Source organism: Bacillus rossius (assembly GCF_032445375.1).
Source record: "Bacillus rossius redtenbacheri isolate Brsri chromosome 4 unlocalized genomic scaffold, Brsri_v3 Brsri_v3_scf4_2, whole genome shotgun sequence".
NCBI lineage: Eukaryota > Metazoa > Arthropoda > Insecta > Phasmatodea > Bacillidae > Bacillus > Bacillus rossius.
Genome location: NW_026962011.1, coordinates 42,189,803 through 42,215,184, shown reverse-complemented (window position 1 = coordinate 42,215,184; position 25,382 = coordinate 42,189,803). Strand labels below are relative to the sequence as shown.

The 25,382-nt window shown below is 43.4% G+C and overlaps 1 protein-coding gene across 4 annotated transcripts in view; it reads right to left on the bottom strand.

Annotated features, from left to right (window-relative positions):
- Positions 1 to 25,382, bottom strand: part of LOC134542423 (angiomotin) — a 189,828-nt gene that overhangs the window by 38,559 nt on the left and 125,887 nt on the right. The window lies entirely within an intron of this gene.

Sequence of the window (25,382 nt, the reverse complement as noted above, 5' to 3'; positions counted from 1 at the left end):
CTTCTTTTATAGTTCTCCGTACGTCGAGCTTCCTTCGCGTGTTCCGTACGTTGAGACCAGTCTACCGATTGTCGTGATGGCGTCTACCGTCCAGAAATGCCGTTTCTGCTCTGCTACATTCACGGCAGGCAACAACCGCTACCGGCACGAGCGTCAGTGTGCTGAGAACCAGCATCGTAACCACCAGCAGTGCCACCTATGTGGAAGGATAGTCGCACGCAGCGATAAGATGCAGCAGCACCTTGCATCATGTACTGGAGCTGTCGCCACGACATCAGGCACCCGGTGTAGCTTCTGCTACAAGGCCTTCGCCCGTGCTGATGTCGCCAGACTACATGAGAAGTCGGCTTGCGGTCTTAACCCAAACCGCATAGTGAATTCCTGCTTAAACTGCGCTAAGGAGTTCGCCAGGGCTGATAAGTTAAAAGCCCACATCAAGATATGCAAGGGGCCTGCTCCACCTCCGACAAAGAAGCAGAGGATGGTAGCAGTTAAGCCTGCAGTTACGCCCAAGCCTTCGACCAGCCGAACAAAGGTGGTGACTGGGACTGGTTTGGCCAATTTCCATGGCTTCATCATCGCTGAAGTAGGATTCAAGGGCAACTTGAAGACGTATGTGGCAGAAAACACGTCAAGTACTGCCAAGGATATCTGCTCGTATCTGAACTCCATCAAGGCAAAAATAATGAGCCAACTGGTAGAGGAGATAGAGGAGAACGGTCCACTTAAATTCAACATCGTGCTTGAGTGTGATTACGAAAAACCTGTGGATGTCAGCGAAGACAAGAGAGCATTCAAAACCATTAATGTGCCCCTCTACGCAGTTCATGAGGTGGAGGAAGCAGTAACTGAATCCATCTCTAAGATCTGCAAGGAGGAGGAAGACTACATGGGAAAAGGGTCCGGATGGACTTTGTCGGCCGTTAAGCGACTTCAACTTCGCATAAACAAGCTCGATCCACTCCGTGCCAGCTCCTACATCGAACTGCCTACCACCATCGAGTCAAGACATGCGGTGATAAATCCACAAAACCTCGAAGACCACATGTGTTTTAAGTGGTCTATTCTTGTGAAGTACGTGGAAGGAGAGCATCCAGAGCGTGTCAACCAGCGATACCATGACTTGGAAGAGAAATTCAACTTCACGAACATCGAGTTTCCTACTCCAATCAGACAAATACCGCTGTTCGAAAAACAGAACCCTGGAGTCTCCATCAACATCTACAGCATCGACGAGAATCTGAATGTTGTACCTGCACGAGTCGCTCCTGAAGAAAAAGAACATCATTTCGACCTTCTGCTCTTGGTCAATGACAATTCCTCCCATTTCACCTACATTAAAAATTTTTCTGCCCTTGTTCGGTCCCAAATAACTACACATCATGATGCTATTCATGTTTGCAAAAGATGCTTCAAGCATTATGATGATCGGGATAGGGTTAGCGGGCTCACTGGTCTTCAGTGTTTGGAAAAACACCGTGAGCTCTGCAAACAGCATGCTTCTGTTCGGATGGAGATGCCTCAGCTTGATGAAAATGGCCAGCCTCCTGTTCTGCAGTTCAAAAACTTCCACCATGCTGATAAGATGCCCATCGTGGTTTATTGCGACTTTGAAGCAATTCTGGAGAAAATCCATATGTGTCACCCGAATCCTGATGAAGCATACACGCTGCAGTACCAAAAGCATAAAGCATACAGCTACTGCATTTATGTGAAAGCAGATAATACAGTCATTCCAGCACACCTCACTTCAGCACTTCCATCAGAGCCTGAATTGTATCGCGGTTGTGACGCAGAAGATAAATTCATTTCTCGCATTGTGGAGATTGGTCATGATGTACAAAAAATATTTTTTACATCTGTTCCTATGACTCTGCTCACACATGCACAGAACACTGCTTTTCTGCAAGCAGGTGTGTGTTGCTACTGTGGAGGAAAGTTCGGAAGAACTGCAATGAAAGTTCGTGATCACAATCACTTTACCGGTGAATATCTGGGACCTGCATGTAATGACTGCAACCTTCTCAGGCGCAGACCAAAGAAGTTAATTGTGTTCTTCCACAACCTGGCGTACGACCAGAACTTCATTATCAGGAAGTTGGGGTACGACAGTAAAGACATCTTCATAATCCCGAATTCAGAGGAGAAGCTGATAACTTTTTCCAAGAAGTTGCATGATAAGTTCAGCATTCAGTTTGTCGATACGTTCCGTTTCATGAGTCGGGGTCTTGCTTCGCTCGCTGAGTTCTTGCCGGCAGACAAGTTTGTCAGTACTGCTGAGTTTTTCGCGCCTGATGAGTTGGAGTTGGTTACCCGCAAGGGTGTCTTCCCGTATGATTTTGTCGATTCTTTTGCTCGACTAGATGATACTAGTCTTCCACCTATCGGCGATTTCTACAATAGTCTGACTGATTCCATGATTTCAGAGATGGAGTACGCTCATGCAGTGAAAGTCTGGGATAAGTTTCAGTGTGCTACTTTGGGGGAGTACGCTGACTTGTACCTAAAGACGGATGTTCTGATTTTGGCGGACGTATTCGAGAATTTCCGTTCCATATGTTTGGAGACATATAGTTTAGATCCGTCTCACTATATTTCTTGTCCTGGATTCGCTTTCGATGCGATGCTTCGAACCACAGGTGTACAGCTAGAGCTTCTCACAGATTACGACATGTATATGTTTGTGGAGGCTGGTATTAGGGGAGGAGTAGCGCAAAGCATTAAACGTCATTGCGTAGCCAATAACTCCTACATACCTGAGACATATGATGCATCCAAGCCATCCACATTCCTGGAGTACATTGATGCAAATAATTTGTACGGGTGGGCGATGTCTCTGCCGCTTCCAATTCGGCATTTCCAATGGGCAGACACATCAATTGATGTCGTGTCTGTCCCAGATGATTCTCCTACAGGCTACATTATTGAGTGTGATGTGGAGTACCCTCCCGAGCTCCACGAAAGTCATAAAGACCTGCCATTTCTCCCCGTAAATCAGTGCCCGCCCGGCTCAAAGCAATCAAAGCTGATGACAACTCTTGAAAATAAAGAGCACTACATTGTCCACTACAAAAATCTACAGCAAGCAGTATCTCATGGGCTGAGAGTGACTAAGATACACCGAGTCCTACAGTTTGAGCAGTCGGCATGGTTGGAGCCCTATATTCGGCTGAATACCAACAAGCGGAAAGCAGCAGCCAACGAGTTCGAGAAGGAGTTCTTTAAGCTCGCTGTGAACTCGACATTTGGTAAACTGATGGAAAATAAAAGGCGAAGGCTCAAAATGGAGTTGGTGTGCTCCGAGAAGAGGTTCAAGAAGTTGGTGTGTCGTCCGTCCTTCAAGGACCGTACAATGTACGAACCGAATTTGTCTCTAGTCCACCTTAATCACGAGACCATCATTTTCGACAAGCCGATCTATGCCGGACTGGCCGTACTAGATCTTTCAAAGACTCTCATGTACGACTTCCACTACAATACCATGAAACCCCGTTACCATGACAATATTCACCTGATGTATATGGATACAGACAGTTTTGTGTATGAGATCCAGACAACAGACTTTTACTCAGACCTCAAAGCCGACCCTACACTGATGGCCAAATTCGACACCAGCTGCTACCCTTCCGACCACCCATGCTTCTCCCCCATCAACAAGAAAGTTGTCGGTAAATTCAAAGATGAATGTGGGGGAGAAGTGATGGAGGAGTTTGTAAGCCTACGGGCCAAACTCTACGCCTACAGGTGTGGTGGTAAGAGCGAGAAAAAGGCCAAGGGCATCCAGCGATGTGTGGTCAAAAAACACATAACATTCGACGACTACCTGGATGCCCTGCAAGACCACCGCACAATGAGGGCAGGCGTTAGAGCAATTCGCTCCCGTCAGCACATACTCTATACTGAGTACAGCAATAAGCTGGCCATAACGTGGGAGGACGACAAACGGTTGATCTGCGAAGATGGTATCCACACAGTCCCCCACGGATATGTATGAGGCGACGAATAATTTTTTTTTCCTGTAAATAGTTTTTGATTTAAATAGTTTGGCAGTTTGGTAGTTGTTTCCATTTGTTGTATAGTTTTTTTCTGTTTTTTGTTTTATAGTTTTCATTTTGTTGTACAGTTTGTGTTTTTGCTGAATAGTTTCCATTTTTGTTGTAAAGTTTAAGTTTTTTGATGTATAGTTTCTGTTTTGCTCCATTTTTGTTGTGTAAAATATGTTCTTAATTTAATAAATACAATTTTACCTACATATTGTTTATTATTTTTAATATAGAACCTATATCCCACGAGGTACTGATACTTATAAATATCTTACAGAATGGTGAAATGTAATTATACACAAACATTAAAATATCTGCTTCCATGCAGCTTTTAAACACGAGTACGCAAACACGGACTTGTTTAGGAATGTAATTATACACAGACATTAAAAATATCTGCTACCATGCAGCTTTTTAAATACGAGTACGCAAACAAGAGAAGAGAATATTACTTGTGAGTTAGAACTCTGAAAAATTTCTGGTCCGCTATGATGGGTTAATAAATGTTTTTTTTTTTAAATTATCATTACTTTAACTATCGCATCCACAAAGATAGTATCGATAACATATATTTTAGTTAAAACCTATAAATGATAAGACTTTAAGAAAAAATGGTGGTTACAACAGCAAAATGACTGTGGATTTTGTGGTTTTCGTCTATAAGGGTCATAATAATGCTGGTACGGGATAGGAAATCGACCTTACATACACTAACGTACTTTAGAAACCTACACCCGATGATAACATCCATCAGATGAAATCAAGATGGCGGTCTCCAATAAATAAGATGGCTGCCTCCGGCAGACAACGATGGTATATATTTTTTATTTTGATAGTAAATTTATTTTAAAGAATGCGGTGTAACGAAAAATTGTAACAGGGGTGAGTGGGGTGTTCGATAACGATATCATTGTAACATAGGAGTGGGGTGCTAGATGGTGTATACGTAATATAGAGGAATTGGGTGTTCGATGCGCAGGTATTTAATTAAAATTGTATTAAATAATATATTTTTAAATTTTATTTTAAAATTTTGATTATTTAATTTTTTATAAATTTTAATTTTTTTCCCATTAAAATCGGATAATACATAAAGATTTTCAAGATGGTGGACGAAACTCAAAATGGCGGAATGATCTAGAAAACAAAATGGCGGAATGTTCTAGAAAAACAAAATGGTCGTCGGGGTCAAAGGTCAAGGTCAAATACAAGATGGCCGCCGGAAGTGGCGTAATCCAAGATGGCCGCCGGAACTGACGTAATCCAAGATGACCGCCGCGGATCCCCGGATCCCCCACCCCACACCCCTGTCCCAGGATGAACCAAATACACCTACTGACCACGTGCCACATTTTTTTTAAAAAACTGACTAAGCAGGAAATTATCTGAAGTGGGATTTTCTTATTTCTTAAGATAGTTTTACTTTATGGATAACAGGCGAGTTAAGTAGGCATGCCTGTATGCCAATATCAGAGAGGCGACACGGAATGTGGGGATGCGGCTACACAGCAGAACAGTCAGAGTGCATACATAACGGGAAAAGTGCGGGCCTCGAGAAACCCCAAAGACAATGTCCTCCACGTCTCCGCACCACAACTGGCTAGGTCGCCTGACTGCGCGCAGACCTAAGGTATCAACGCCACGTTTACAAACCGTTCAATATTTAGCAAAGGTGTCTAATTACGAATGGCATTTAAGAGCCGTTGCACTTGTCTATACAAGCGTTCCATGTTATGGTCTTTAAAGTGTATTATTATGACAGTGAAAAGGACTAAAACGGGTGTTTTCACGTAAGTTTTTTATGTATGAAAAATTCTACAGTGTTGTAAATAAATGGTATAGGGACGTGAAAAGAGCCTTTATTTTAATATGCCACCATACAATTAAACGGTCACCACTTAAAGTCTCATAAAGGCACGTTATCGACGCGAAGATTGCAAGCCAGTTCGTTGCATGGCACGTACAGTCGAAGAAGCGTGTGATGCGCGAGCTTTTGTCGCCCTTAGAGCCTCTGCGCTTTTAGAGTGCGCCTAGCCAGACGGTCACCTTAAAGTTAAAAGACTAAGTACGTGAGGAGATTAAAGTGTAGGTCATTTTTACAAATGCATGAACCTTGCACGTCGTACAACATACGGCCAAAGAGCTGAGATATTATACCCAGACTCAAAACATTCCCGCTCGATTAAAACTTGAGCAAGCCGGTGCACAAAGCAGTTCGTGCATGAAAGCATCACCTTTACATCTCTAGCGCCTTCCCCTCCAACTTCCCCTTCGATCCCCTCCCCCTTTCCCCCTGCCGCAGCATCCACACCCATCTTGAGTGGACCAGTGGAACACGGCGTGTCTCGTGCTACACGGGCACAAGTTCCGTTTTCGTTCACGACAGTGGTCCACACGACGAACGATATTGGCGCGTTCGCGAAAACATTTCCCACGTTACTTGTGGCCAGTTGCACCACCAGAATTCAAGCGCGAAGTCGTTTCATAAACTGGATCGGTCATTGTTCGACCACACATTTTATGTTGCGCCATTGTTTTTTGAGCTCTGAAGGAAGATCAATGGGATCTTCGATATGATTCGACAGTCCAGTCCTGGTCCCACAGTCTGACAGTTCATGACAATGATCTCGGATGGGCACAGCGCGAGCGGACATGTCCGGAATTTGTTCGGACTTATTGCAGGTGACTATTGTAATCAGACGTGTTTCGACTGCGTTTCATGAAGGAATAGTCAGTCAGCACTACCCCTAAAGTCAATTCTAAACACATAGAATCTATTTATGCACGCTGTCCACGTCAAGGACAAAAAAAAAGTCTTATATTTGTGGATTAGGATGCAGCTAATGCAATTGGAAATCATACAAGGACAGGATATATTCCGACCTTGCGGCCGGCATTTCTCAACGTTCCCCTCTCAATATGCGCCCTTGAAGGGTAGTGTGGGAGTATCTTCCAGTTCTCTTTTAAACATTAGAATATTAGAGTGATTTGCAAAATTTAAGATCATATATAATACATGTATGAAAAAAAATGTTGCTAGCCTAGCGTTACAACTTCCCTCATGTCAGTCCCACATTTGAAGTGTTAGGAATGCTCGTTATTCTAGTTTAATGCCTTAATAAGGCTTTTTATTGCGTTGCAATTACTTTAACATTAAATAGAGACTTGTTCTTAGAAAAACTAATTCATATTTAATAGTATTTTCTTTTGCAACAGCATTTAAAAACCAATTTGGGTTTTTCAGCCGTAACTAAAAATAATCAGAGACGAGGCAGTATAACTACATGAGCTGCTATCTTGCGGCAACCGCATCAACAATTTGCTTGCCGCGGCACAATCCACTGCAGCGACTTCATGTCGTTTAAGCCCGCCAACATAAATGTACCTGACATTTCTACGACACTGCTGCCCCCTGGTGCCGCAGATTTAAAACGCATGAACTTATATTCACGCGAGCGAAGATCGTGTAGACCCAAGTATGTATTGGTAAGACGTTTAGAGGAATGATCGTTACATCATTTTTGGGTAAATATAATTAGATTGCGGATTGAAGAGCAGAATTACGAAACTTTCCCTTACTAGCCAATTAACTACAAAATTAATGGCACGTTCCGTAACACGAAATTTATAATGGCATTCTGACCTTTATTTTTTTTATTTCAAATAAACAAATTACACAGTAACATTGCACAGACAATATGGTCGGGATGAGTAAAAGGGATCACGAGCAAATTTCACACAAATTCCCTGTAAGCCTTACTCCAATACACATTTGCTGTCCTAAAGCAAAACAAAATCATAAACAAATTCAAGAATTATCCATCCCACAATTTTCGTGACTAGACTCGATCTTACAGCTAGTCACGGGCTTTGATTTAGAATAAATTTGCTATCAGGGATAAAATAATAAGGAAAAAAAACATACCTAAAGCTTTGTCCACTTCCTGTGTGCACATATCTATCTCTTATCAAACCCACATCCTTCTAGCACGCCTGCTTGCACGCCAACTTCCGGCGCGTGATATTTCCGATAACCACATCAGCTGGCGGGTTTACTTTCCATCGCAATAAAGTCGACACCGGTATTACTCGCGTTGGTTTTGAATGTAGAGATGACGTAACCACTTAGCTGGGTGCTGACAGCTCCCAAGATGTACGGTGACACCATGACTGATGTTGATGAGCATAGAATTGGTACACTAGAAGCATCTGTGCATAGCCGTATGACGTACATAATTACAACACTTAGCTATCTTTTTTAAATTCATGAAAAAAATTGGTTGTCTGTAAAGTCGGTTTACGGACGATAGTTTAACGTGAAAACATTGATGAAATGATTGCATACTTTTATGAATAAAATTGAATCATTTTTATTGAATTATCACTATTTTGTATGGATACAAAGGAGTGAAATGAAATCTACAATTTAATTGATAAATTTACTTTTATTTGCACTCGTTAATTAAAATATGTTTATTACTTTAACGAAGAGATTATTTTAACTATAACTTTTATACATGTTTGCTATTTACCTTCAAGATCGTCGAGAATGTTTTACGCTTTTTCGCAATTACACATTTAACGACGAAGTTTGTTCGTCGTGAAATTAAACGTAGAATTTAATAACAATGCCCTTGCAGTTAATAAAGTAAGTATTAGTAAGTTTAAGAAAGAATTTCGGCTTTAATCTCCAACCCAGACGCTCGTGGTGCGCTGGGGCCGAGATTAAAATTCATCGAGAATATTTTACGCTTTTATGTCTTCCAGTGCTCAAAATGATATGCAATTGTGGCCCCGGGCACGAAATTTTATTTATAATTCATTAATAAAAACGCCCCTCGCGATAAACAAAGGAAAATATGTATTAACGAGTGCCTGGAAAATATGTATTAACGAGTGCCTGGTTGCCTCGGAAGCGGATAGATAGCGCGATTCGTTCAGTTGGCGTCCGTCACCGTAAATGGCAGCACCGTAGGGGAACAATATTATTTCGTTTTTATAATACGATTTTATAACAAATACGCATCCCAAATACACCAAACTTATTTGCAATGTGTTACAATATTTTTTTTAAAACATTGTGCATAAGATCCCCGGTGTAATTTGAATTATTATGTGTAACTGTAAAACACCATTGTTCGTACAAAAACGTATTTTAAAAATTCAACATTACTTTTAAATAACAGTACCGATTGTGCTGAAAATCGGTGGACTATCATTAAATTACATAATATTAATAATTAAAACAACAAAAGCATGATTGAAAAATCAAATCGATGGTTGTTCCAATCGAGTGGAAGAGAGATTAAGATAGATGCGGCGTAAGCGTACAATGTGCGTTACGGGACACTTTTTCGTGCGTACAGCCAGCGTTCATCGATTTATTAGACGTTGTCACGTCAAAAGTTAGTACTTTAGTTTCCCTTTGACTCTGTGAACTTTGGTTCGTGCCACCCACCACAGATGGCAACACCTTTGTTACAAATCTCCGTTCCATTCACGTAATTATTTCTACTAAATGTCGTATACCGACAGCTAATATATGTACACATCAAAAATCACACTGCCTGTAACTGCACATGATCTATTCAAACATAGCCAGGTTCTAGGCAGAAAATCAAAAGAATATTACCACATGGCTGGCCAATAAAATGTGTTTCTTTTAGTTTACAAACAAAATAATATAATTTGGTGTAAAAAGTAAAATACGTATTTATATTTGTGAAAATTGACAGTTTCTCGAGATCGACGCACACATTCGAGCCACTGGGCAATGTTGAATTTGCCATCCAACCGAAGTCTTTTTTGCACGTAAATTTAAGCACGGACAACAAAAAAAAATTATGAAAGATAAACGGGCTGTACATGCATGTAACCTTGTTACATGTGCCGAGCCCTAGACCTGCGGTGGCGGGAAGCCTTCTTTTCACAGACGAGAGAGCCAAACGCCCGATCGTGCATCTTCGGTTTTTTTTTTTTTTTCATTGTAACTCGTGATAACTAATGGTCAATTAGGTTAGGTTAGCTACATTACAAATACTTTAAAACATTGTGGACGGTTGATTTGGTTAGTATAGCTACATTAAAGATACTGTGAAATCATGTAAACAAAAAAGCGAGCATGAACTTCGGGGAACTACGGGTGTGGCTCTCTAGTCTGTGAAATGAAGGCTTCCCCTGCGGTGGCGCCAAGTAGGTCGCAGATAGCGAAGGTTGGACGCGGACGGCGACATAGCTCCGGTACTAGAGGTTGGGTAGGTCCTTCACTGGATCACGGTACTCTGGGTGATTGAGGAATCCCAGATTGAAGTGTGGTATGATTAGGATAGGCGCTGCTCTGTGGCTCGTGTGGGGAGTCCACTTGCTCCAACTGGTGGTTAGCTGAATGGTTATTGAGGAGGGGAGGGAAGGGCGGAGACTGGGTGGCGCTGATGCCGGGATGGGTATCCTCGACATAGCCTGTGTACCCTTACCGCCTCAAAATCGCGATGAGATGGCGCAACCATTTTCCTCTTTGGCGTATCGGGAGCCCGCTTTTGCCTGTGATGCGCAAGTAGGCACGTTTAAAGTTAAATGACGATGGATAACAACGGGGTATGTCAGTCGGGAATCCTTCTTTTCACAGACGAGAGAGTCAAACGTCCGATCGTGCATCTTCGATTTTTTTTTTGGTTCATTGTAAATATATATGGCGGTGTTGATAAAATGATACTAATGGTCAATTAGGTTAGGTTAGCTACATTATAAACACTTTAAAACATCGTGGACGGTTGATTTGGTTAGGATAGCTACATAAAAGATACGGGGGAAAAAGCATGAACTTCGGGGAACTTCGGGTTTTGGCCTGTGCGGCGGCGCCAAGGAGGTCGCAGATGGCTCCAGCGGCGCCAAGGAGGTCGGTGCCGACGTCAGCGCGGCACACGGCCGGTCGCGCAAACAACACGTGTCCCCGCGTCACCGGACTCTCCGCTGGTTCTGCCAGCGACGCGCGCAACAACCAGATACAGGAGAGAGTTAGCAACAGCAGTCACCGAATTGGTTTCAACGATTGCTACGCCAACGCACATTTAATTTTTTTAATACATAATTTTTTTGTTTTGTTAACGCATAGTATAATACTGAGTCGGTTACAGGGACGTAACTAGGCGCGGACATACGGGGCTTGTGCCCCAGACGCCACATTTTTTTTTGGGGGGGAAGGGGGGGTGTAGGATGATCTAAATCGCAAGACTATTTTTAACTATTGATTTTACTTTACTTTGGATACCGTAGTGTTAAAACACAAAATTTTGGCGGGCATATGAACTGAATTGTTTATACTGAAAGATACATGCATGTATGTCGTCTAAATATTAAAAAAAAAAAAAACTAATTTTTAGCATACCAACCAACTTGCGATGTATTAAAAATGAAATGACTACAAATAAATTTATTTTGGAATAGTGGCGATATGAGGTGTTGTCAGGGGAAAAGGGGGGGGGGGCGGGGCACCAAGATGAGATCTTGCCCCGGGTGTAAACTAGTCTAGTTACGCCCCTGGGCACTGACACAAATATTCCTCTAGCTAGGAAAGGTCGAGTGACGCCCCGCCAGAGGACCGAGCTTGAGTGGGCGTTGCGCCGCTGTTGCGCGCGACGACCGGCTGCGGCAGTAAAACCCCGAGGTGAACCGGTCCGGCCACTACGCACTACTACTACTACTACTGCCACTACTACTACTACTACTGCTGCTGCGCTGGTGGGAGCGCGCTGGTCGACGGGGGCGTGGCCCGTAGCGCCACGCGCCGAGGGAGGCTACCCTCCCTGGTATAGTAGTAGTTCACGGCCAAACGCGCGCCAATCGCCTTGAAAGCAGGTCGCCGAACACTGCGCAGAGTTTCAGAGTTTCAGAGCGCCTGTTACACGATGCTGACGTCGAGATAGCTAGTACTTTTTTTTTTGCAGTGAAACTGTCTAAACACGAGGTCACACACACACACACACAATGGGGTGGAGGGGGGGGTTGTAAAGTCGGTTTACGGACGATAATTTTACGTGATACCGTCAAAAGAAAACATTGTTTAAGTATAATCACGAACAATTAGTTATAGAAATAAACTGAAATCAAAGACAATAAATTGTTAATTTGAAATGACGAAATTAGACAAATAAATCAATTTTTTTTTAATTTCTGCTTTTAAAAAGCCCACATTAACCTGTTTGATATCATAGAAGATTTTCTCGCACGGTGGTTGGCCGGTTTTGCACGTTCGGCTCAGGCGGAACGTGGCAATAAGTAATGCTTTTTCGTGCGTGTAGCCGGCGTTCATCGATTTATAAGACGTTATCACGTCAAAAACACAAACACAAAAACATATACACATACAAGGTATGAAAACAGAATTAATTTGAAATTACAATTCCAAACGGCACGCAGAAAAGATTGCTTAAAGGCGGTATCATCTTAATAGCACGACTGAGTGTCGTGGTGTCTATCACTCCACCTCGCTTCCTAAGCCACACCTCTGGCTGAACAAAGTGGAAAATTTAACATTCCCACCATTTCAGTAGTTTTTTTTCTTTCTTTCGAGAAAATGCATTCAACCTGTTCACGAGAAGTGTCAGATCCAGTTATAACGTACACATAAATGATTTCTTTGAAAAATATCTGGCTTGCTGATATTGTTACATGTAGGGAAAATTTGTTCGGAAGGATAGCTCAATTAACTGAACTATTTCTAAGATTACAATGTTTCTGTTTATAAATCAAGCACACCTTCGTACGTCCACTTTTTTCCCTCCCCACTGGAGCTCGGGCTCGACAGCGGCTCTATCTCCACTGCTCGTCTTTTCCCCCTCATACATCTGTCCCAACACGCGGCTCTCTCGTCTGCCGCACAAACACAATACCGTGCCCCGGATGCTCCGATCTCCGCACGCGAGGTCCGTCGCTCGTCGCCCGCTATCGCTCGCCAAGGGGCCACACTCACCCTCCGTCCCTCCCCTGCCGCCAGAGGTCAGCGTCGTCTTTTACACCTGCGAGGTTCCGCCCTGGAAGTGCCTCGTAACCTCCCGACGTGTCGCGTCATCGGAATCCCCGACTTGACGAAATTGCGTGAACTGGGCCAGTTACGCCGATTCCTGCGACAGGACTCTGGGAGGAGGACAGGCCCCGCTCGTAATCGGATCACCGTGTAGCGGTAATGGAGAGACGAACGCTTCTTGCATCTCGCCTTTCCTCAAGCTCAGCCTCATCTCTAAAATATATATCTTTAAGCTAACGAGTAGGGGCATGCATATTTCGCGAAAAGATTTCGAGACCACCTAAAAGTCAAAACAATGTCTGTGTTCCGTGATTCGGTGAATTTCTTTCAGGTAAATGTCGATTGTTCTAACACCAATCACATTAAGTCAGTGCGGAATCAAACGCGACCTGAGTGGCTCGGTAAAACGAGGCGACGACTTCTCTCGCAGACGGCCGCCAATCACAAGGAATAAACCGCTGGTGCGGGTATACCTAGTTGCAATCTAGTAGACGTTCAGGTTTTTTCGCGAAACATGCCTGCCCCTATAACGAGGGAACCACACACATGGAAATTGCGAGATAAGTTGTAGCTCTCGCCGAAGCTGTCGAGGTCGCCCGGCGAAAGCCCGGCGCCGTGAATGTTATCACGCTGGAGATAACGGCCGCGCCTCGCAGACCGCCCGACGCGCGCAGCTCTCGCCAAACATCCGTCCGGGCGACGGCGGACCAATGGCGGGGCGGATAACCCCGCGCGTGTTTACCCGGCGGCAGCTGTTTGCGCCTCCACCTCTGGCGAGAGGCGTGTCCTGCGCGGGAAGCCCACGATTCACTAGTCCTTCTGGACAGACCCGAAATACTCACGTTGGCAAGCTTTCTTTTCACAGACGAGCGAGCCTAACCCGAAGTTCCCCGAAGTTCATGCTCGCTTTTTTTTTTCTTTCCGTTCTATCTCATTCTATAAACCGGTGTGGCATTAAATTTTGCGGTCGATTGGGAAAGGTTAGCTACATTATAAATACTTTAAAACATTGTGGATGGTTCGTTATATTAGGTAAGTATAGCTACATTAAAAAATACTGTAAAATCATTTTATGGTTGCTTAGGAAATAACTTTTTAATATGTAGCTATCCAGGGCTAGTAAACCGTTTACATGATTTCGCAGTATCTTTAATGTAACTATCCTAACCAAATCAACCGTCCGCATTGTTTTAAAGTATTTATAATGTAGCTAACATAACCTAATTGACCATTAGTTATCATGAGTTGTATATTTATTTCCAATGGACAAAAAAAAAACCGAAGATGCACGATCGAGCGTTAGGCTCTCTCGTCTGTTGAAAGAAGGCTTGCCAACGTGAGTATTCGGGTATGTCCAGAAGGACGAGTGAATCGGTGGCTTCCCGTCCTGCGCGCCGACCCTGCAACTAGCGCCTTCTCGCGGGGCCCGGGACGAACTGCGTGCGACGGGGACTCCCGCTCCCCTTCCTGGGAATTACTACATTCACACACGGCTGACATGCTGTGTGCCCACACAGCTCTATCCACCTTACAGCGTCTGCGCAGAATATACAAGGGGGGAGGGGGGGGGCGGTATCGCCTATTGACGCCAGACTAACAGTTCCGCGCGCGTTTGCACAGGTTGTGAGCAGTTTGTAAGCACCAGTGTTGCCAGACGTGCCCGTATCCGGGTACCCGTGAAGAACCACTCGGGTATGCAAATGTTATCAGAATTAGGAAAACAAAAAAAATTAATAGTCTACCAATTAAGGTATCCCTGGCCTTGACGCACTGAAAAAGATCCCCACCTTTTTGAATAAAAGTCTCGGCTACACTATTAAAGCATAACAAAAAATTTAAGACGCCATATTTATACCACTGATAAATTTTACTATAATTTTACACCAACCTTTAACCAGATAATACAATTTTTTCACATGTGGCTGGAATAGTAGTAGTATTCAACGTTTACACTATCCCCCTCCCCAACTCCCCAAAGACCGCATTATATAATCCGACGAACGGGCCTTGGCAGTAAAGTCGATATTGCATTTAAACTATCACGCTTTACGAGACTTAACAGAACATTGTACAGTATATTATATTTGTATTCAAGAAGACAGGAATATTTTGTTTTCGTACTTGTTTTGTGTGCGTGTGTGTGAGTACCTTGAATGGCACCCGAAAGTACCCGAATGTGGAGGTGAGTGTACCAGAATTATTGTGTGTGACGTGGCTGGCAACACTGGTAAGCTCTGGCATCCAATCACATATTCTGTAGTTTTTTGAACTCGTGGGGACCCTCTTACAAGGCCTCGGGGCGGAGCGGCTGCCGGGGGCTCAACTATTACATCCCCGAACCGTGTCCGCCTCAATTACACTAGGCGTGTTTATTACAACTACTCTACGGCTGATTAAAAAAAAATCGTGTGCGGTTGCTAGAGAGCATCCCACTCTTAGATTGCAGTGTGGAAGTAAATGGGCGCATTCTCTCTCTCTCTCTCTCTCTAACACACGCCGATTGCCGTTAGCGCTGTCCTTGTTTCTTCGTGCGTTGTTGCCAAATATCAAACGAAATTAAAATTTTAATTTTTTATTCCAAGTTTTTTTTTCATATTGTATAGCATCGAAATACGCATCAGAAAATGCTTATTTTGAACACTTAACAATATTTTAAGTGTCCGAAAAAATTAAAAAAAAACATAACTTATTCACTGCGAACTGTTTTGTTGAAGCATTCCGAGATGTTTCACATAAAAAAAAACCTACATGTGTATTTCATTCAGATTTTTTTTATTAATAAATTAATGACTTAGGACGTCACCGAACAAATGTTAAGACAAAAACTGTACAGGTTTCACTTAAATAATTTTTTTAATATATTGGAATGCATTTTCTCACAAACTGACACATCAAAAAGTTGACAAGCGGATATTTTTTTTTCTATTAAAGATAGATGGGGGACGAATAATGTAAAATAACGAAGGAATCACCTTCGGGGGAAAGCAAAAGTGAGAAGGAAAGTAATATGAGTATGATTTTAATTTATGGAAACTAAAAGAAATATTCCTGTCGTTTGCATATTTAAGAGAGTCCAACAAACATTTTTGTCGTTATCAGCAGCATTTAAACGCTGAAAGAAGTATCGTAGTGTGGCATGCAAGCTTCTCGTTAACATCTGGCTCAAGATCTTTGCCAGTTTTTTTTTAACCTGTGATGCAGTTATATCCAAGAAAATATGAATATTCATACAGAGAGTGAAACATATCAAAACAGCGGTTTCACGGCCAAAATGTACCCGACCCCATTTTCTTACAAAGATAAACAAAAATAAGGAACGTATGACATTCAGATACGGTTGGTACAGCTTTAATTGGACATTTTGGAAGTGTTTCATATGCATTTTCGATGTACCTCCGCCAGAAGCCTTGTTATGTGTGCATCGTGCCTTGGTTGGTATGCACGCGTCCATATTGGCACAAACATATATATAATATATAGGGACCGGAAAAATTCGCGGGTTCAATGACATCTAGGATGAACTTAATAGTTCTACGTACACTCGGTCAAATGTCACCCACCCATTGGCTGCTGTCTTGTGAGACGTCCCAACGTAGAAGCCTGTGATTCGATACAGCTGTGGTTGAGTGTTTCTCACTGGCCCAAAGTCGTCCAGGTGAGTTGTGAACCAATAGCAGAGACATAACTGAGGTATAACGATTTGTATTTTAGCCTATCGCGAAATGAATTCGCGAATTTTTCCGGTCTCTACTAAAAAGCTATACAATTGTCAGCACCAAGCAATATTTACTTGAATGTATGAACTTGTAATCACAGGTAATTACTATATACCTATGTGAAATACAATATTTTGTTATTTTTACAAACTTGTTAGAATTTACTTGTCATAAATGCCTGTACCTTTGTGAAACAGTACGTTGAACTATACGCAGTTACGGGCAGTGACATTTAAAAAAGTGTTCAGGTGAGCCGTTGTTTTTTTCTCTTTCTTTGTCGAGTTACGCAGTGCTCGGCCGAGCAAGAAGAAACAAAACAAGGCAAAAGGCATGCAGGAAATGGGAAGGGGGGGAGGTTCACAGTTACGTCAGAAGCGGGCTACGTCACAATAAATGTTATTCACGGCGACACGGGCGGGCGGAGATCGCGGCCGAGATAGAGAGCTGTCGTTGGGAGGCCAGAATCACACCAGGGCACCATAACTACGGTGCTCGTACCAGTATTGAGCCTTGTGTACCACGTACCCCACGTAAAGGCCGGTCCACACGCAACGTTTTCAGCAACGATTTACCTGCGCAGGTCACATCGTTTTAGACAAGACGTAGCGTGTAGACAGGAAAACTGCGCAGTTTTGTGAACTGCGCGGAGACGGAACACGGAGAAGGAAAACTGTGGCCAAGAGCATTCATTTATGTCCGCGCAGTTTAGTCGACCTGCACAGACTTGTCGTAGCGTGTGGACACTTCCTCAGTCTTCTCCGTACAGTACGGGGCTCAGTTCTCCCTCGGTATTTGTGCCGGAACAGTGTAATCTGTTCAACGATGACCGATTTGCGACAGTGTTCACGCGAATTTCTAACAGAGTTCATTGGTCTGTACAAGTCCTTTCCGTGTTTGTGGCGGGTCAAATCAAAAGAATATAGCGATAGGGACAAAAAAAAGTCAAGCGTATGAAGCACTTGTGCAAAAATACAAAGAGGTTGACATCGCGGCTAACAGAGATAAAATCACAAAAAAAAAATTAATTCTTTGAGGTCGGTATACCGGAAATAATTGGCCAAAGTAAGGAATTCTCGCAACTGATAGGATAAAACTTGGCTGCAAACTGTGTTGTGTGGACACGGCTAAACTGCAACCTTTTGTTTGCACAGTTTTGCCTGCGCAGTCAAAACTGTGTACAAAACGTTGCGTGTGGACCGGCCGTAACATTATGTAATCTTGTTTTGCTGTGTAAATTATCAGTGAAACCTCTTTATAATCGGTAGCAAGTCGAGTCGATGACTCATCATAACGTAACTAAAAATGCAACGCGCTCAGGAGTGGGGGTCTCAATGCAGGACAGAGATATGGAGAATTTTCGTCGACGTGTGTTACAAGTTTTAGTGTAAACATCCAGTGTGGACTTCCATTGTGTAGTTTACTGCATACTTTTATCATTCAAGTGAATTATTGAACATTTTGTTTTAACGTAAAGTGGATTATTGAAGTGTGAAGTATTACTTGCGACGCATGTGATAGCCAAACGCTTTATTTTAATACGCAGCAAATAATATCGTCGGTATTTAAGTTCGTTTAGTGCATTTGATTAAATTTTTTTTTTTCACAAGACATAAAACATACAAAACATACATTTTTACATTATATTTGCACATAGACTACTTGAAACCAGCAATTTCAGTTTTGGCTACCATTTAATGTTTGATACAAAATAAAACAGTACGATGAACGCTGACAAAAATGTACCATAATTGTTTGCCGTGTACCAAAGTTTTGAACGTCCTGTGCCATAATACATTGGCGACCCGACATACCTGGTTAACGAGCGGAAAGACGTTGCCTTGCAAGTAACCCGGCGCAAAAGCAGTTCCCATGCCGTGCACTGTTTTCCAATTAACCACGCCTTTAGGAGCTCCGCATCCAAAAACAGAACCTTGAGTTTTGAAATATTTCAAAACATGTTTAAAAAAACCTGCCGAAATTTTTCTATGGATTGCCTACATAGATAAATGGAATTGTTTTGTCACAAGTGTGCGAGAGGTCGTATAAATTGGCGATTTCATGGGGGGTCGATGGTTTCGCTCTACCTGACGTATTACCAGATCCCGTGTTACACGATCTGGTACAATCCCCTGGCTGCAAGAGCTCGCACAGGGCCCACGCTACACGATCCAACAGGTCGCTAAGGCGACAGTTCGAGGTCGAATAAGGAAATTATGGCCGCCGTGCAAATGGAATGCGGGTACCGACACACGATACCCCTTGGCTGTATCACCCGCATTCGTCCGAAAGTTCACCAGACGAGCGAGACACGTTAGAGCACGAGGAACACGGATCATCGCCATTTTGTATTTTTTTTTCATACTAAAAGTATTTAGGCACAGCTTGAAATTCAAATTGCTAATTAGTAGGGACCGGAAAAATTCGCGGGTTCAATGACCTGTAGGATGAACTCCATTATTCTGCGTACACTCGGTCAAATGCCACCCACTCATTGGCTGCTGTCTTGTGAGACGTCCCAACGTAGCAGCATGTGATTCGATACAGCTTTGTTTGGGTATTTCTCATTGGCCCAGAATCATCCAGGTGAGTTGTCAGCCAATAACAGAGGTAGCACTGATATATAACTTTTTGAATTTTAACCTATCGCGAAATGAATCCTTCATGAACTACACGTAGTGATTATCACAAACTTATGATCTTTGTAATCGTTTGTACGGAATAATTATTTCCACCTGGTGTTACAATAAAATATGCGAGTCTGAAGCCGGACGCAAGGGGGGATGAAGGAGGTTATATCACCCCTCCCCCAAAATTATAAAAATATTTGCGATATTTCGGTGATTCAGGGTGAACTATCACAACGCCTTGATCAACAAGGTACACAGGAAGTATGTTGATATTCATAGCGTATCAGTCCAAATCCCTTGTTGGCGTAATTTTAATATAAAAATTCTAATTTTATTTATTTTTCGAGCTATTTGGGGAAAACCATAAAAAAAGGTATCCTCTACGAATTTTTTTTTGGGACTACACAATTATTTTTACTAACATTTCGGAGTGGCCACAAAACCTTCTTTTTTTTTTGTGCGCAAAGCTAACTTTGCGCAGGCGGTGACTATAATAGTGGGAAACGGAATACGTTCTCAAAAAAAAAAAATCCGCAGCGCGTTAATCACACAAGTCGTCGAGATAAAAATAAATTATAACAAGCAAGAGCTGAAATAACCGTCGGCGGGGAACAAAAATTCAGCGTGGGCGTGACACGGCCGCCAGTTCCACGCCACGGAACCCCCGGATTTTAATTTTAAAGTTGGCTTTCATGCCGCAACATTTCGATGCCGCCGAAAGAAGAAGACGAAAAAAATGTTGCATTCACAATGCCGTTACGTTCTCTTGATAGAATGGTGTAGAGGGGGGGGGGGAGAGAGAATAAAGAAAAAAAAAGGCTAGGGGTGAAAATCATAACGATACCTACGCGCGCGCCCGCTGCAGTTGACTTTCCCAGGAAAAATTTTCAACATTGTATATTTTTTTTTTATCTCCACCCTTCACAGTAGCTGTTCCTGTAACCACCCGCTGCACCACTAGCGCTCCTAGCAAACTCGTCTATTTTAGAGAGTTTTTTTACAGTTCGCCGTTGGCAGCGCTGGGCGCACTAGTCCCCCGCACAGCGCGCACACTTTTTTTTTACGGCCCTAAAATATCTGAGCTTTCATAAATTTTTATTGCGAGGCCCGGATGCGAAACTAATAAAACCCGTTTATACAAACACGGAGGAGGTGGGCAACCGTTCGTCCATCCACCCTCCTCCCCCCACCACCGGAAAACGTTTACTTTTTCGAGTTACAGCTGACGAAATGGAAATGACAAAACTAAAAAGATGTAAGTATATAAAAAAAGTTGGTCCTTCGCTGATTACCTAACCCTCGTTTTTTTTTTATCTCCTAGCGCGCTGTAACAAACGTGGAAGTACGGGTCGTTTTTCATCTGGCCACGATAACTGCGTGCAGGTAGGAGGGAGGGAGGGGAAAAGAAGGTGCGTGGGAAATTTTGGTTCCGTGTATTTCCCGGGTTCATATCTCTCAGCGTACGTGTGCCGGGAGGAAAGCCTAAGATGCACATAAAGTTCTGCCATTCCCGATTACACCCGAACAATTCACCTTCGGCCAACCTCGGGTTTATTTATATACATTTACATTTCTCTGTTTATTTTAATGTAGCTATACTAACCTAACTAACCGTCCATAGTGTTTTAAAGTGTTTTAATGTAGCTAACCCAACCGACCACTTTTTATATTTGAATTCATTTATCCTGCGCAAAAATAAAACAAATCCCGAAGTGGGCCGAAGGTGAATTGTTCGGGTGTGATCGGGACTGGCAGAACTTTATGTGCATCTTAGGTCTCCCGTGCCGGGATCACCGTTACCGCCCGCACACAGCCGCTGCGTGTCAGGGGGGCGTCAGTTAGGCCCGCTCCGCAATGCCACTGGGGCTCCGCTCACCCGGGCACACACGCGGTGCGCAGAGCTGCAGGAAAAACAACGCGATTTCAAAACCACTCAAGATACCCGAGTGGGGTTCTGCTTACGAAAAGCATTAAAAGAGTTCCCTGAGGGCCGAAAAGTACTTCTCGATTTCGCATTAGGTTTTTAAAACCGTATTTTCTAGAAGAGTTGAAATGGCAAAAAACGCATGTTTTCAGAGTAATTTTTTTATGCGTAAAAACAACCGGTCGAGATTCTTTGAAAGCACTTAAGCGACTTGCATTACACCTTTATCTTCATTTCTCGGCCGTATAATGTTACGGTCACCGCTCAAATTTCACAGTTATCCTGTGACTACGAGAAGACTGCGCGCCAGTTCAGAGCCTTGCGCTTAGAGGCTATAGCGCGCTAGAAATACCAACGAGTGTCGCGCAACAAGAGTGTCTACAACCGCACGCAGACGGAGACTGTGCGGACTAGCTCAGCAATGCTCAGCTCTTCCGTTTACGTTTGCTCCGTGCGAGAAGCTGAGTATTTAGCTGTCATGTTTGTTTATGTTATAAATACGTTTCACGTATAACACTATTTAGTGTTCCATCATTACTTTTTTGGTTCAATTTCATACATATATTATATATGTAGCTCATGTCCGTGCTACGATCTCTAAGCAAAATTTTATTTAATAAAATAAATATTTCGTAACCTTGAAATGAAATCTCGTTGGTTGCCATTAGCTACGTTTCCGTGCCATTGTATAACGGACATTTCGAAGTGTCCCTGTCCGGCGTCGCTGGTACCGTTCTCTCCATAAACACTCGACTCTAAGTGAAACTCCTTTCGCAGCCGATAGCGTAATACGAAACTATGGCGTAACGAGAAGCAATCTTAACAAAAAAAAGTGTGCTGTGCGCTGTGTTCGTTCCACTTGCACTTCTATTGCGACACCGATCAACTGGGTATGACGAGGTGTTGTGGCTGCGGATACGTCAATTGCGCATTACTATGGAATCTCTAGACACTAATAGAAACAGAATTTACAATCTGAAATTAAGATAAAAAATTGGTTGTCTGTAAAATCGGTTTACGGACGATAGTTTAACGTGACAACGTCATAACAAAACATTGATGAAATGATTGCATAATTTTATGAATAAAATTGAATCATTTTTATTTTAATAATAAAATAATAAATACTTGAAATTGGACGTAGTTATGCAAAAAGGAACCAACCCACATGAAACCTATTCTGAGTACTTTGAAGTTAAAGTTAATTATAAATTGTAATTCTCGTATTGATAACATAATGTGGGTATAATTTTAATGGTCTAGTAAAAATACTGATATAATAATAGCAACGACGGTACGATCAACCTTGTACTATTTTAATTTATTTTCAAATAAAATATAACAAAATTGTGGGTTGGTTCCTTTTTGCATAACTACGTCCAATTATACTAGTAATCAGATTTTTAAAATGCAAGAATAATTAACCTTTATTGCCGACATTGTTGTTGTAATAAGCAATGAAAACCACATTAACTTTTCACTTCACTTTATAAAGAGTCGAGTGGAAGAGAGATAGATGCGGTGCAAGCGTATAATGAGCGTAACGGGACACAGCGTAACGGAACAATGTGCGTAACGGGACACTTTTTCGTGCGTGCAGCCGGCGTTCATCGATTTATTAGACGTTGTCACGTCAAAAAAACACGTAGCTTAGACACACTGTACTAGTATTAACACTAGAGCTCCTCGAATGGCGGATTAATGTATCGTACTTTAGATATCAAGTTATAGGCCGGAAAAAAACAACATATGGTATCAGCAGCGCTGGCTGCATCGCCGTTCGTGAGCTGCCCTGCAACTACAACTAGTCTTTGAAGTTTCGTTTCTAACTCGCCTAACAGCCACGCATCTATAAGAGTTTTTTTTTTTTTTTGTTCGTGCAAGCCTACTTTTGGTATGTATGACGTCGATAAACTCAAACACCGTTAGACCGATCGCCATGAAAGTTGGCACATGGAAGTGTTTTTTTTTTTCACGGAGTTCTTTATGCTATCCATGTTTTTTTTTGTAACTCGCCGCTAGATGGCGCTGCAGCGCATCAGCTTTCTGTACCGTTCAAAACCGAGTGAGTTCAAAATGGAATACCATTTCAAACGCTTTGTAGATTCTAGATTACATACAAAACCATCCATTTGTAGATATGTATAGTGGTGAATAGACACAAACGTCTGCCGGGTTTTGCTGGTAGAAGATATTTTTTTTTCCCCCTTGCCAGCCGGCAAAGCTCCCACTGAACGGAGCGGTTGGCGCACCCAGGGGTGAAGGAGGGGGGGGGGGGACGAGCCAAACAGCGGAGGAACGCTCAGATTGCCAGAGGGACGGAGGAAGAACGAGGGAAAGGTTGGCGGTGTGTTGGGGTGGGAAGAAGGGCAACTGCAGAGTAGGTAGGGTTCCCAGGCGGCGCAGTCGGAGCGCAAGACGCCCCTTGAAAAACTCACCGCGAGCGGGAGATTGGAGTGGGGGGGAGGGGGGGAGGGTCCCCCCAAGAAAGAATTCCCACCACGTCTCTCGCTTCCCCCCCCCCCCACCCCCACCAAGCCAGGAGAGAAGGGACTCGCCTTGCTTACAGGCCGCGGCCAGAGACTGACTCCACCGACTTTTCCTGGCCAGTCGAAGGGAGGACGAATATTAAAAAAAAAAAAGAACCGCTTAGTTATAAGACGTACCAAAAAAAACCTAACTATTATACTTATTTTCAAACGATGATAAGCCACCCTGTTCTTTTTCACATGCCGCCTTCAGCAGGAACAATGACAGACTCTAAAGAGGGGGGAGGGGGGAGGGAAGGATATATATATATACAACCCCCCCCCCCCCAAGAAGTCGGAAAAAAAATTGTAAAATATCACTGAAGGCAGTGTGTTATTTTGTTTAACGTAGGGTAGCTGTTACAACACCTGTAATTTCAAACTGAGTGACCACAATAAGATATACCCGTGTTACTCTTGTAACTGGCGGCCGTCTGCAAAAGAGGCCATTGCCGTTATTTAGCCGGGCCATTCAGGACGAGTTAGCTTCCGCGCCTGATGGCTAAAGAACCTCACGCACGATCATACCATTTGACCGAACAACTTGATGGTGGATTGAGTAGTTGCTCGGCGGTTTGAAACAAAATCGTTCGGGAGCAAAACTTTTTTTTTTGTTTTTGACATTCTGTTTGAACGTGCTCGGCAGTGTTGGACGATCTCTGACAGAATGAAGACCTCGTCGCCCTTGCTTTCAAGGAGTCGCCGCCCACACAGTACTTTTAAGTGGCTGGCGATATCGCTCTTCTCGTGCCCGAACTGCTTTTCTTTTTCTTCTTCTTCTTCGTCTTCTTCTTCTTCTCCCCCCCCCCCCAAATTAAAGGTGTGCTAATTTCAACCAGCTCACCGAACGTATCTTAAGTCCACTCGAAGGTAGTTTTTTTTTGCAGTCCGCATCTGAAAGTTAACATGAGCTCTGCAACACCCGACGGCCATGACTTTAATTCGCTCCCCTTTACCGCCCGCACCAATTCTTCACCTGCACACACCCTTGGCTCCCTTCCGTCTGAAGAAGCAACAATGATCAACGGCACAACATTATTTGTCTTGTGTCGGACGTGTTCTCTTGAAAACTTGACACAAAATGAAACGAGGTGGGTTTCGCACGCGCTGTTTGCACTAGCCACGGCTGGTGTGGACCTCCGACGCGGCGGCCCGTCCAGGCGCCCTCTGGAGACGACCTGAGCTAGGCCAGGCACTCGCGCGCCGGTTATTTACGCCTCGGGCCGATGCCAGCCAGAGCGCGTTATTTTCAACGCCCTTCCCCCCCACCATCTCTCTTCCTGGGACCTCGCGCCCTCCCGTAAGGGGGGGGGGGGAGAGGGCCGCCTAAATTTACATCGCGCGTGAATGAAAAATGCCTCCCCCCTCCCCCACAAAACCACCCGGGGCCCAATCACAAGCACGCGGCAAAAATTTCGTGGAGTAGTAGGAATGTTTTGTCGGCGGGAGAGTAAACAATTCGGATCACATTGGCCTATTCTTTTTACGTGGCCAAGATTTTCGTCTTTTCCCGCTGGCGACG